This window comes from Bidens hawaiensis, unplaced genomic scaffold (genome assembly GCF_021521415.1).
Source record: "Bidens hawaiensis isolate Kalapana, Puna unplaced genomic scaffold, B.hawaiensis_p1.1 tig00020241_1, whole genome shotgun sequence".
Taxonomy (NCBI): domain Eukaryota; kingdom Viridiplantae; phylum Streptophyta; class Magnoliopsida; order Asterales; family Asteraceae; genus Bidens; species Bidens hawaiensis.
In genome coordinates, this window is record NW_027493082.1 from 108,632 (window position 1) to 123,469 (window position 14,838).

Below are 14,838 nucleotides of genomic sequence, written 5' to 3' on the forward strand. Positions count from 1 at the left end.
AAAAACTTCTTAAGGCCGGTATGATTAGAGAGGTTCAATATCCTCGATGGCTAGCTAATGTGGTCGTTGTTTTAAATAAAGAATGGAAAATGGAGGGTGTGTGTCAATTTTACCGATTTAAACAAGGTATGCCCTAAGGATCCTTTCCCATTACCACATATAGATTCCGTGGTGGATGCTACGGCAGGACATGAAATGATTACCTTTATGGATGCTTCCTCTGGATTTCAACAAATTCAGATGGAACCAGCCGACCAAGAGGATACAACATTCATGACTCCTACCGGCATATACTGTTATACCGCTATGCCGTTTGGACTAAGAAATGCAGGGGCCACATACCAAAGATTAGTCAACATGATGTTCAAGGATCAGTTGGGTAAGACTATGGAGGTCTACATAGATGATATGGTGGTGAAATCAAAGAAAGCTGAGGATCACCTTAGAGACCTCGAGGAAGCATTCAATATCCTCGACCAATATAACATGAAATTGAATCCGTCAAAATGCCACGTTGGTGTTAAGGCTGGAAAATTTCTGGGATATATGGTGATTAAAAGAGGAATTGAAGCAAGCCCCGAGCAGATTGAAGCCATCCTCAAATTGAAATCTCCTACAAACACAAAGGATGTCCAAAGGCTCACAGGAAGAATAGCTGCCCTCAACACGTTCATCTCAAGATCCTCCGAGAAGTGCAAGGACTTCTATGACATCCTTAGGAAGAATAAAAAGTTTGAATGGACGGAAAAGCATGAGGCTACGCTTACAGCCTTGAAGGATTACTTATCCTCAGCTCCAGCTCTAATGAAGCCTGTGGATGGAGAATCCTTATACCTGTATGTAGCTGTCTCAGGAAACGCAGTAAGTGCCGTCCTGGTAAATGATCATGAAGGTGAACAGCATCCCGTTTACTATGTAAGTAAAAGTCTTCTAGATGCGGAAGCCAGGTATTCTCATTTAGAAAAGTAAATTCTTGCACTCATTATGGCTTCCACTAAATTGAGACATTATTTCGAAACTCATCCTATTATTTTGAGAACTAATTATCCTGTGAAGAATGTTCTTAGAAAACCAGAGTTATCAGGTAGAATGGCCAAGTGGGCTGTTAAATTAAGTGCATTTGATATCCAATACGAGCCAAGAACAACAATCAAATCTCAAGCACTGGCGGACTTTGTGGCTGATTTCACTAGTGATCTACAAAAAAAAGCTGACTTGGAGGTCCAACAACTGGAAAAGACCAAGGATCCTTGGATACTCTTCACTAATGGAGCATCCAACGTGAGAGGAACATGATTTGGGATCCTACTGAAATCGCCACAGGGGGGACATATTACCCCAGTCCATAGCTTGTGAATTCCAAGCAACAAACAACGAAGCAGAGTACGAGGCTCTAATCGCAGGTTTGCAATTAGCCAAAAGCATGAGGATCAGGTATCTTCAAGTTTATGTAGATTCTTAATTGATAACTAACCAATTTAATGGCTCGTATGCTGTTAAAGGTGAGAAACTAATGAAATATTTAGATGTTGTGAAGAAGTTATCGAAATCTTTCGAAATATTTAGTATTACACAGGTACCAAGGGAAGAAAATGTTGGGGAAGACGCCTTAGCAAACTTAGCCTCATCTCTGAAGATTCCTGAGGATTTTAAAATCCCAATAATCCACATTCTCTTGCCAGCGATAGGAGAACAAGAAGTTGGAGAGATAACAAATGATAAAGAAATCGTGCTCTGGGATCTTTTATCCTCAAATAACAAAGGATCATGGATCCATCCTATCAAGAACTACATTCAGACTGGAGAAATTCCAGCCACAGAAAATCCCAAGTCCTTCAAACTCAAGGTATCCCAATATATTTTGTTAAACGATATGGTATATAGGAAATCCCTTGCAGGTCCATATCTCAGATGCATTGAGGATCCTGAGATCCAAGAAGTACTCAAGGATTTTCATGAAGGAGATTGCGGCAATCACCCAGGCGGAAGAGCATTATTTTCTAGAATACTTAGAACTGGATACTTCTGGCCAACAATGAAGAAGGATGCAGTGGAGTATTCAAGGAAATGTGATGCTTGTCAAAGACATGCAAACATCCTTCATCAGCCAGCGGAGCCTTTATATCCTATATCCTCCTCATGGCCTTTCATGAAATGGAGTATGGATATTGTAGGCAAGCTACCAAAAGCACCCGGTGGAAAAGTCTTTATGCTTGCTATGACTGACTACTTCTCCAAATGGATTGAGGTAGAAGCATTTGTACAAGTTCGAGAAAGGGAAGTAATATCTTTTATTAAATGAAATATTATAACTAGATTTGGTATTCCTGCTGAAATTGTTTGTGACAATGGTTCCCAGTTTATCGGGAATAGAATAACTAACTTTTGTGACAGTTGGGGCATCAAAATGATTACTTCCACTCCGGTTCATCGTCAAGCCAATGGTCAAGCAAAGTCTAGCAACAAGATTATCGTCAAAAATTTAAAGAATAAGCTAGGATCTAAGAAGGGAAAATGGGCTGAAGAACTTCCTTATGTTCTTTGGGCAGACATGACAACTCCAAAGAATGCAACAGGCCAAACACCCTTTTCATTGGTGTTTGGATCCGAAGCAGTAATTCCCACAGAAATGGTGGTTCCTACTGCGAGAACGAGCATCCGTGATCCTGAAGCCAATAAAGAAATCCTTCTTGAAGACTTGGATACTATAGAAGAACTCAGAGACCTAGCAAAGATCAGAATGGCAGCTTATCAACAAAGGGTAGCTGGGGCATACAACAAAAATATCATAATCAGAAGATTTCAAGAAGGAGATCTAGTGTTAAGGAAAGCCTTCCAAAACACAACAAATCCGGCTGATGGGAAGCTATCGCCCAAATGGGAAGGACCTTATCAAATTGAGTCAGAAGCAGGAAAGGGGGCATATCATTTGCTCACAATGGAAGGCAACATGTTACCAAGAGCATGGAATGCCATCCACCTCAAGAAATATTTTTTCTGATCAGGATCCATTATCCCGAGAGGATATATTATCCAAAAAAGGATCTAGGATCCTTAAATCGGTAACATCTTTCTGATCAATTATTCTTTTAGAATTATTAATGTTAATTTAAGGATAATATATTCTTAACACTTTTATTTTTTCCAAGTTTTGAATAACCATGCAGGATTATAATGATTCATTTGATGTTCAAGAGGTTGGCCACCTCTCCTTTGCATTAGAGGTATTATCTTATTTCTCTTGGCCTAGCCCACGTTTGGATGTGACCCCCGATGGTCATATCCCCTACGGTTTAAAGGTTTTCACCTTTCTCACGATCGCCAGTAGCGCACGCTATCCGATGTATAGTCCGGGGCGGCGGGACCAATACACGCTTAGTGACTGACAATTTCGTTGTTTCCGGCTATATGGAGGATCCTACGATTTATGGTAGACGTACCATACCACCGGTTTATAATGTTTTCACGTTATCTCACGTTTGGGCTAAATCCCGGTTTGGGCGAGTCCCCGGTTAACATCCGTATTTGGGCTTGTCCCCAGTTTGGGCTTGTCCCCAGTTGCACGGGCTTGTCCCCAGTTACACGGGCTTGTCCCCAGTTACACGGGCTTGTCCCCAGTTGCACGGGCATGTCCCCAGTATATTATTTGAGCTTGTCCCCAGCTTAATGGGTTTGATCCCAGTTAATATTACAAATTATTTGCAGCAGATTTTCTAAGTTCCTTCTGAAGATCAAGAAACTAAGGATCTATATTCCTTTAAGGATCATTAAGAGTTCAATACTTCTGGTAACTTAGGTCTATCTAGACCTTCTGGTATGATCTCTGCTAATTAACTTATGTATGATATTTGTTGCAATAATTTTGGATCTTTCAGTTTAAAAGGATTATTTCCTTAAAATTGTTTTAATACTAAAAATTTTGCCTATCTTAAGGAGACTTTATCCAAAAATGTGCCCTTTGAAGGAATTCTCTTATATAAATTTTATCAACTGTTAAACATGTCTTATCCTAATATTTGTTATTTAAGCATATTCTTTCCTAATATTTTTTCCCTAAGGATATTCTATCCTAAACGATTTTCATAAGGATCTTTTATCCTAAAAATCTTTTACTTAAAACTATTTGTCAAACTATCAACAATGTTAAAGTTATATCTAACAAATTTTTGAAAATAAACAACAAGTAAAAAGTCAAAAGATTTATATATTAATTAAAATAAGCCGCAAGGACTTATCCAAAATTCTTAACCCGGACTTCACTACGCAAAAGATGGACCATCCATCCGGGTTAAGTAAGAGTTACTAACAGTACATAAGTGCAGGAAAATTAAAAACAGGGGCAACAAAGGCTTCATCCCCACAAACAGAGGATCTCTCCACCTTTGTCACCCCCGAAGATTGTCTTAAGGATCATGGATCCTTTATCCTAATTACTATTGTTTATTACATACCATAGAAATTGTTCATAAAAACATCAACACTAAACAAAAAATTGGGCTCGGCCCTTGTCTTTGATATCCTTCATTGCCCACTTAAGCTGCATCCTCAACCGCAGCATCACCTTCTCCCTTGCCATCTTCAACCGCCTCCTTAACGCCACTGGTCCCAGCCTCGGTGTTCTCGACCATCTGTAACACCCCGGCTAAAGCGGAAACGCCTGAGTGTGACGTACAGATTGCCCAAAACACATGTGACACTATTAAGGGACAATATTATCATTAATTCATTCCAAAGCATCAAGTACACAATTTATTTCAAATGAACAAACACAAGGGAAAAGGAACAAAACAAACATCTTCTTGTTTATTATCTAGATAACTTAACTTCTAGTATCCTCTTCATTTCACCCTCTAATGAAAGTACCCTTAGCATATATATAAAATAAAGTCAACTAATTGAATAGTTGGCGAGTTCACACAGTTTAAATACTACATAAAAACCATACAATTCCATGAAAACTTGTGAAAAACACATAAGGGTTCTTTACACTAGAAACAATGGTCCGAGAGTGTAAAGAATAAATGAAAGTCTTTTCCAGTTAGGATTGTGCACCAACATACTCAGATCGGAGTCCCTTTTCCACCAGAAACAAATGGTCCATGGGTGCAAAGGGGGGCATATGATCATACTTATCGAAGAAATCCATGCACGTAATAATTGAGCAAGTAACAAGTAAACACACAAGTCCATGATGCGAATTGTAGTTTGTATTTAATAAATAAAATAAATTGCATTTTTGATAGGATATATATGCTACCCCCAAAATAGTTAAAGAGGGTAAAAAGAGGGTGTGAGAAACTCACCTTTGATATTGGAGACAACTTGAAATAATAACCGAAAGCGAGTTAACAAACGAAGCAATTGAATCTCACGAAACTATAAATAATAACGAAGATACAAAAATCAAGGACTAGCTACCGGAATTATAAAGTTAATTGACTTATGGTAAATGGGGACTTGAGGATTTTTAGTGAGTTTAACAAAAATGAATAAAGTTTATATAAATCATAATGATGTTTATTAGTTGAAGAATGATTTGTAGACAGATAATTATAACTTATTAATATAAGATTAAATAATAATATTAATAACAATTTATGATTAAACATTTGTTTCCAAGTAACATAATTAATTAATTAACTTAAATGTTTTGCATAAATGCTCTTAAAGAAAATTATAAATAGCAGTTATGTTGAAATAAAATAAACAATAATTAATTTACTCAATTATTAATTCAAAGATATGAAGTATGTTATATCTATTGTAAAATATTTTAAATAAAAGAAATTTTTATAAATAATCTTATTTGAAAGAAAGTTTATAAGTTACGATTATAAATGAATCATAAGATTTAGATAAATATATATTCATGTTTGTTCTTGCAAAATAACTAGGCTTGATCCAAGATTTAGAAAAATCAAAGTGTTCATCTTGGATATCCATGATCATAATGATTCTTAAAATCAAGATATAATATTTTTATGATAAAAGTAACATGATCATGAAGAACAACTTATGAACAAGTATGAACATTCAAGATAAAATCAAAACGAAATCTATCAAATGCTTGAAATGGTAACAACTTACTTGTTAGTGCTCTTAAACTTAAGAAAAGAATGGATTGATGTGTGAAAATAATGGATGATTTGTCCTCCTTTTATATTGAAAATATAGAGTTATTATGTCTTAAGGAAATTATGAAAATTAATCATATTTAATATAATTAAACATAAATTAAAAATTGTTTAATAGGGTATTCAAAAGGTTTAACTATTTTAATAAATTTTATTGAATTAAAACATTCGTTAGTTTTTATTAGTTAAGTAACATATGAAAAGATGATGATAATAATAAAATTTATAATAATAATTTTAAATAATAAAAGTAGTAGTTGTTGTTAAATAATAATTCTAGTAAATTGCATGGGACATGTACATAAATATTTGATCTTGATTATGAATGTTTTAAATGAGTATGTAATACTACAAGGGTGGTGAAATGTATAATTGCATAGAAATGATCACATAAAATACATTAACGAAAATTGAGATTAATTAATAATATTATAAAAATATATAAATTTAAATAGAAACCAAACCGAAAATTTGAAATGGGTCAGGTTTTCGGATTTGAAAAGTAACGAATGTTACAGGACTTACAACTTTTAGAAATTTCGTCCCGAAATTAAAATAAATTTTTTTTAATAGAGTACAACTAATAAACGGAGTTGTTGGAAATTTATACATGCATAATTAAAAATAAAATAATGTAGATCTTTGAATGACCCGAAAGAACGCACAAATAGAAAATATGACAAGGACACTTATATATAGGATGTACCAGCGGCGTATCCACCATGCCCTTATCATATTGTATTTGCCCCGTTCTCCAAAAATCATTCCAAGTTCTGAGTTATTTCGCACAAGCGGACTTATTATATTTTTCATGCAAGGACTTTGATAATTACGTGTCGACCCATAATTACCTCTATCGTCGGATGGTCCATATAACTTGCTCTATTGTGTGGTTCTAAGACATGGACTTTATAATTACATAAAATTCTCATATAGAACGTTGAAAATAAAAAAAAACATAATGAATTTAAAGGGTAAGCATTACTAAAACATATTGATAGACCATTCAGACTAAGGACGACGCGAAACAGTAAGTCAAGTAAATAATATCATCGAGTCTAAACCAAGTAAATGATTTAAAAAAAAACGAAATAAACGAGGTAATGAAGTTAAAGAATGAAGCATTTAGAATTATGAACATCGTAACATGTGATTGAAATAATTATGGGGTCCAGGATAACGTGGTAAGTAAACGTGGAATTTAACCAACGAAATATGAATATTTAACTTGATAACGCATTAGGTTCGAGAATAGCTTAAATAAACGAAACTTTTAAGTATCAAAATATCATGATGTTTAACAAATGAAAATCTCCAATAAAACATAGACGTGACCAATGGCAACGTCGAGAGGAATAAACAATTATATCTTATAAACATGTAAATTGATAATAACTTGAAATGAAATGGATAAACGAAATTTTAATATTAAAATTTTGAAATCGATTAAGTTTGTGAAAAGAAAATTTTTCCAATAGTAACTTTGTGCTTATCAAGTATATAATTAGAACTTCAAAATTAAAATAAAGTATTTGTCTTAGATTGATGAAATCAAGAACAATATATTGATTCAAATAAAACATTGAGATGAAATAAAGTGAACATTATAACATATAAATTAATAATTTGAAATAAAATAGATAAACAATATTCTATTATCACAATATGGAAATCCATTAAGTTTGTGAAATAAAAGTTCCAATAGCAACCTTGAGTTTATCAAAGTAAATAATTGAAATTTCGAAATCATAATAAAGCATTTGTTCCAAACTGATGAAATCAAGAACCACAAAATGGTTTAAATAAAACATCGAGTGAAAGAGAAGTACCCGAATAAGCAAAACAATTTGTGTAAAAATATAACGTAACATAAACTCGGCATGTACATGGGACACAGTTCGGGGTTCTAAGTAAACGAATTCGTTTGGGGAGAACCGGTCACCGATAGTAAAATGTAGAAATAAAAATGAAAATACGGTTTCTATTAGGTAACTATGTACACATACATGTTCATAGTCTCAATTTCCACTTAACGATTACATTGATGGGAAATTGGTCATAGATCCCGAGGTAACAAACGTAAACCGATTCACAAAATGCGACTTAGGATGATGTACGAATTTGCGTTTCGTAAAATACAAAAGAATATGGATCAAAGATCAATGAACAATCGAAATAACTTCGTAAACAATATTCTAAAGAAGTGGATATAAAAATCACTTTGGGTAAGTTCGAAACATACGTGAAGAAAAAAAGTAAATGTAGCTTTCGACGTTTGTCATCTCAAGTGTCTGTTTGTTTGGGGTATGAAAGTTTACGTGAGAGATGGTGCCATGATTTCTTAGCCGAAACTCATTGGCGTTAATGAAGGGGAAAGAAAGGAATATATATATATCACATCGGTTGTAAATCGTGGTGTTTTTATATCTCATGGTGAAATAAGATTATTCTATTTTAGTTAGGCAAAACGTTTTTAACTAGCACTAAAACTTGAGAATTTTATGAAATCCTTAACGTAAAAATAAATGTTTTCTTTTGGCCAGCGACCTAGGAAAGAGATTGTCAAATAACCTGACTTGTTGAATGAAATATAGCCTCAAAAGGGCTTAAGATTTGTTTGAAACAAAAAGTTTACTTTTAATACGGTTTGAAATAATAATTACATTCTTATTAGATGTGAAGATAATACTAGTAATAATAATATTACTAATCATAATAATAATAAAAATATTATTAAATAAAAAAATAGTTTCAAAAGGGCTCAAAACTTGTTTGAAGCAAATATTATACTTTAAATATTATTATATAATAGTAGTGACGATGATACTGGTAATAATAATATTACTAATATCAATAATAATAAAAAAATATTAATAATAATAATAACAACAATTCTAATAATAATCATATTGATAATTTCCGTAATAATAATAATGATGGTAACGGTGATGGTACTAATAATAATAGTAGTAGTAATATTAATAATGATGGTGATATTAATAACTTTAATAATAATAATAATAATAATAATAGAGGTAATAAATTCTTTCTAAATAAAATCAATTTGAATGAAGATTAAAATAACTAAGGATTTGGGATTAGGCGTGAGGCGTTAGTAAAAGAAATAAAATGTAGGGAGGTATGCAAAAAAAAATATAGACGAGTTTGATAAGTTTTGTAAAGATCTAAGTATTGGAACCGGAAAATCGTGTAAGGTCGACAAAGGATGCGGGGTGAGGATATTGCATGGCGGAAACAAGTTAGGCCTTCCAAAGTATAGCGGGTGTGCTAGGGTCACCACAATGATAGCAGGCTTGAAGCATGAGGTAAAACATGTGATTGAGACAAATGGTTAGGTACAGGTCTTGCAGATGGGTGAGTGGCGTTGAGTTTGGGTGGGTTTTAGAAATAAGTGGTAATTGAATCTACCACATATTGAAGTATATCAACGTTTCAGGGAAGTAAAGTGGTGGGATTTACACATACTGTACAAAGGGTGTGTTTCAGCGCGAGGCTTTTCGGTTGAGTTTAGCTTGCGTTACCAAGAATGGTGTTGGTTTGAATTTGAATTTATTATAGCGATGAAGGTGGGTATGGTTAATCGTGGGGTGATTGGGATCGCAGAGGCCATTTGCTTGATAACTCGGATTGTCATTTTGTGGGTTGAGCGCGACAACTTGGAAAACGAGAAGGCGCGATACGAAACTTGAAGAATTCGCGTGACTTGGGACGTAAGTGTGAAAATGACTAATAAATACATCAATAAAAACAAGTACATAAAAGTAATCGCATGAAACAAATATGAAATCGAAATTGGAATCCCCATGAAACGTCATGAGTTTTCACCTTTCAATAAACGAAAACCTCATAAATTATTGAATAATCATATGGAAAAAATATTAAACTTAACAATAAATAGTGAAATCGAATTGAAAATCGAGTGTTCATGAACCACCCTGACTTTTTAAATTTTCACTTCTAAAACATAAGGGTAAATGAATATGGAAATATGGTAATCGATTTGAAATTCGACCATTCATGTATCATCATGACCTTTCGAATTTTTAATTCTAAAACGTAGTAGTAAATAAACAAAATAATATAGTAATCAAATCGAAATCCAACCATTTATGTATCACCATAACTTTAAAATTTTCAATTCTAAAACATAATAGTAAAATAACAAAGGAATCGTTTGAAATTTGGTTATTACTTTGCAAACTTTTAAAAGTTTAAGCTGTAAATGAGCGTATAAATAAAGAAAACGTGTCACAAAATTTTTTTAAAAACTTAACTATTCTCGTATGAAAATGCATAATTAAATCTAACCGAAAGCTGGGTATTCGTGTACAGACTTCCAGTTAAAACACATTGTAAAACATAGAGGAGTGCAACCATATTCTTTTCACAAAGAGAACATGGTCGCGTTTGAAAACTTAAAGTTGTGATTCATATGGCGTTGAAAGTGGTATGCTTTGGCTTAATAGAGTTCATGCTCTTTCCTAACTCTCCAGGTAAGCAACAGGGTCCCGCGTCTGATTGAGATTTATACGCATTGCTTATCCTTAGGTTTCAATAACCTTGGTGTCAAGAGTTTCGGAAAACAGGCACGCCCCCCTTATAGTTTACTACATACCCGCCATAACGAAACCATCTTTAAGAAGAAAAAATATATCGGACAACCAAATATCGAAAATTTGATTATTGAAAATCATTGCATTAAACATAAACCTTTGGACTTGTGTGTGCCTGTGTAATCGAGGTAATTGAATCATCAGTATAATAGTATTTGCGTATATGAGGCATAAACAAATTAATAATAACTGAATAATGTGCATTGAACAATCAAATAAGGCTCACATAATTTCTAATCATGCAACCTAAACAATTAAGCAAATAAACTATAACCTACTAGAACACTACTTCTAATGTCCTATCTTATAGTCACGGCTCTGATACCAATCTGTAACACCCCGGCTAAAGCGGAAACGCCTGAGTGTGACGTACAGATTGCCCAAAACACATGTGACACTATTAAGGGACAATATTATCATTAATTCATTCCAAAGCATCAAGTACACAATTTATTTCAAATGAACAAACACAAGGGAAAAGGAACAAAACAAACATCTTCTTGTTTATTATCTAGATAACTTAACTTCTAGTATCCTCTTCATTTCACCTTCTAATGAAAGTACCCTTAGCATATATATAAAATAAAGTCAACTAATTGAATAGTTGGCGAGTTCACACAGTTTAAATACTACATAAAAACCATACAATTCCATGAAAACTTGTGAAAAACACATAAGGGTTCTTTACACTAGAAACAATGGTCCATGAGTGTAAAGAATAAATGAAAGTCTTTTCCAGTTGGGATTGTGCACCAACGTACTCAGATCGGAGTTCCTTTTCCACCAGAAACAAATGGTCCATGGGTGCAAAGGGGGGCGTATGATCATACTTATCAAAGAAATCCATGCACGTAATAATTGAGCAAGTAATAAGTAAACACACAAGTCCATGATGCGAATTGTAGTTTGTAAATAATAAATAAAATAAATTGCATTTTTGATAGGATATATATGCTACCCCCAAAATAGTTAAAGAGGGTAAAAAGGGGGTGTGAGAAACTCACCTTTGATATTGGAGACAACTTGAAATAATAACCGAAAGCGAGTTAACAAACGAAGGAATTGAATCTCACGAAACTATAAATAATAACGAAGATACAAAAATCAAGGACTAGCTACCGGAATTATAAAGTTAATTGACTTATGGTAAATGGGGACTTGGGGATTTTTAGTGAGTTTAACAAAAATGAATAAAATTTATATAAATCATAATGATGTTTATTAGTTGAAGAATGATTTGTAGACAAATAATTATAACTTATTAATATAAGATTAAATAATAATATTAATAACAATTTATGATTAAACATTTGTTTCCAAGTAACATAATTAATTAATTAACTTAAATGTTTTGCATGAATTCTCTTAAAGAAAATTATAAATAGTAGTTATGTTGAAATAAAATAAACAATAATTAATTTACTCAATTATTAATTCAAAGATATGAAGTATGTTATATCTATTGTAAAATATTTTAAATAAAAGAAATTTTTATAAATAATCTTATTTGAAAGAAAGTTTATAAGTTACGATTATAAACAAATCATAAGATTTAGATAAATATATATTCATGTTTGTTCTTGCAAAATAACTAGGCTTGATCCAAGATTTAGAAAAATCAAAGTGTTCATCTTGGATATCAATGATCATAATGATTCTTAAAATCAAGATATAATATTTTTATGATAAAAGTAACATGATCATGAAGAACAACTTATGAACAAGTATGAACATTCAAGATAAAATCAAAACGAAAGCTATCAAATGCTTGAAATGGTAGCAACTTACTTGTTAGTGCTCTTAAACTTAAGAAAATAATGGATTGAGGTGTGAAAATAATGGATGATTTGTCTTCCTTTTATATTGAAAATATAGAGTTATTATGTCTTATGAAAATTAATCATATTTAATATAATTAAAACATAAATTAAAAATTGTTTAATAGGGTATTCAAAAGGTTTAACTATTTTAATAAATTTTATTGAATTAAAACATTCGTTAGTTTTTATTAGTTAAGTAACATATGAAAAGATGATGATAATAATAAAATTTATAATAATAATTATAAATAATAAAAGTAGTAGTTGTTGTTAAATAATAATTCTAGTAAATTGCATGGGACATGTACATAAATATTTGATCTTGATTATGACTGTTTTAAATGAGCATGTAATACTACAAGGGTGGTGAAATGTATAATTGCATAGAAATGATCACATAAAATACATTAACGAAAATTGAGATTAATTAATAATATTATAAAAATATATAAATTTAAATAGAAACCAAACCGAAAATTTGAAATGGGTCAGGTTTTCGGGTTTGAAAAGTAACGAATGTTACACCATCTCCTCATCATCCTCACCACCAAGGTCGTCAAGAGCAACCTTCCATTTCTCCCCATCCCAGGCCGACTTGTCAAAAGCAGGATCACCGACCTCCGTCGCCATCTTGATCCGCGCCTGCAATATCGACCTAGCAGCCCACACCTTGGCTTCATCAGTTGCCTTCTCCACTGCCTCTTGACGTTGGGCTTCGGCTAAGGATAGCTGATCCTCCAACCGTTTCTTCTCCATGGAGAGCTGGATCATAGTCTTGTCCTTAACAACCACAGCTTTCCCTAACCCTGATATTTTCTCGCTCATATGGTGGATAATATTTTCATAGTGATCCTCATAGCGATCGCAGTTCATATCAGAATTGGGACAATACTGGATCCTAAAATACTAAAGGACAGATACAGTATACTTACAGAGTTGACAATGTCGTAATGGGTCTCGGGATCAGAGGATCTTTTCCTCTTGGAAGCTGCGGATTTGGCCCTGGTCGTGGCAGTCTTGGGCTCGGAGCTAGTGCCAGCCTTTGAAGCCTCCTTCTTGACAGCAGGAGAAGTAACCATACAGTCGATGTCATCTAGGGAGAACTTGAGAGAGGACTTTCCTGATTTCTTGGTGCCTGTAGAAGAAAAGTCGACAGATAAGTGTACTATTTTATTTTGTTTACCTTAAATTTATTAACTTACTTGACATGCTAGAACTTGAGGAGATATCACAAAAACCTTCAGCAAATCGAGCTTGAAAGGTCCTAACTTCGGTATCCAGCTCTAGGAACCGTTTTGCTTTCTCTTCTGTTCCAGGTAGTTTACTCGATGAAGCGAAGTTCTCAGTTGCAGACAACAAGAAAGAATAAGGATTAAAATTGAAGAATAAAGGATCCTGCTATTCCTTAAGGATCCAGGATCCTACCCTTCGTGACCCACGTTGAAGGAAGATCAGTTCCCCCTGGTATTGAGTCGCGTTTTACGAAGAAAAACTGATTCCTCAACACGGAATCATTTAGCGTGGCTTTTGAGATCGGATGGGGCTGTCGGGGCTTCGATTTGAAGATGAAACAAGCAGGACCGTGGGTAGTGAGGGTATATAAGTATGATAACTCGGGAAGGCCGAAATCGATTTTCTCCTCTTCGATGATTCTCTCGATAGTGCTGAAGACCCTCCAAATCATCGGCATAGCCTGTATGTAGGATATGCCGGTAGAATCTAAAAAACTTTGGGTAAAAGATGGAAAAGGGTACTTGTAGCCAATCAAAAATGGAGTCGCCGGAAAACAGATCTAAACCTTGGAGTATACGTCACACCTGACACTGGATTCGTAGGGTCGGAATAAGGTTCTCGGAGGAAATAACGAGTGAAAACCGTCGACCTCGGGATCCGTAAATTTGCAAATCTCGGCCGACGGATTGGCAATGAGGCACTGAGGTTCCATTTCTGACAACTCACAGTCATCGGAAATCTGTTCGGAAGGATTAGAAGGAGCCGGAGAAGAAGAAGACGAAGCAACAAACATGATTAAAGAAAATAAGAGAGAAAGGTAGGAAGGATACCTGATGCGTCGGAAGAAGCCGTGTATATAATCAAAGATATAGGGCGGCATATAAAGACGGTTATAATTAACCTTGGGGGTTAAATGGTAAATGTTCTGGCAAAACCGTCCCATCTATCAGTTTTCGCAGCAATTTTGAATTTCAAAATGACAGCTGTATTCCACTGTCACCCGCCATTTTGGGGGCA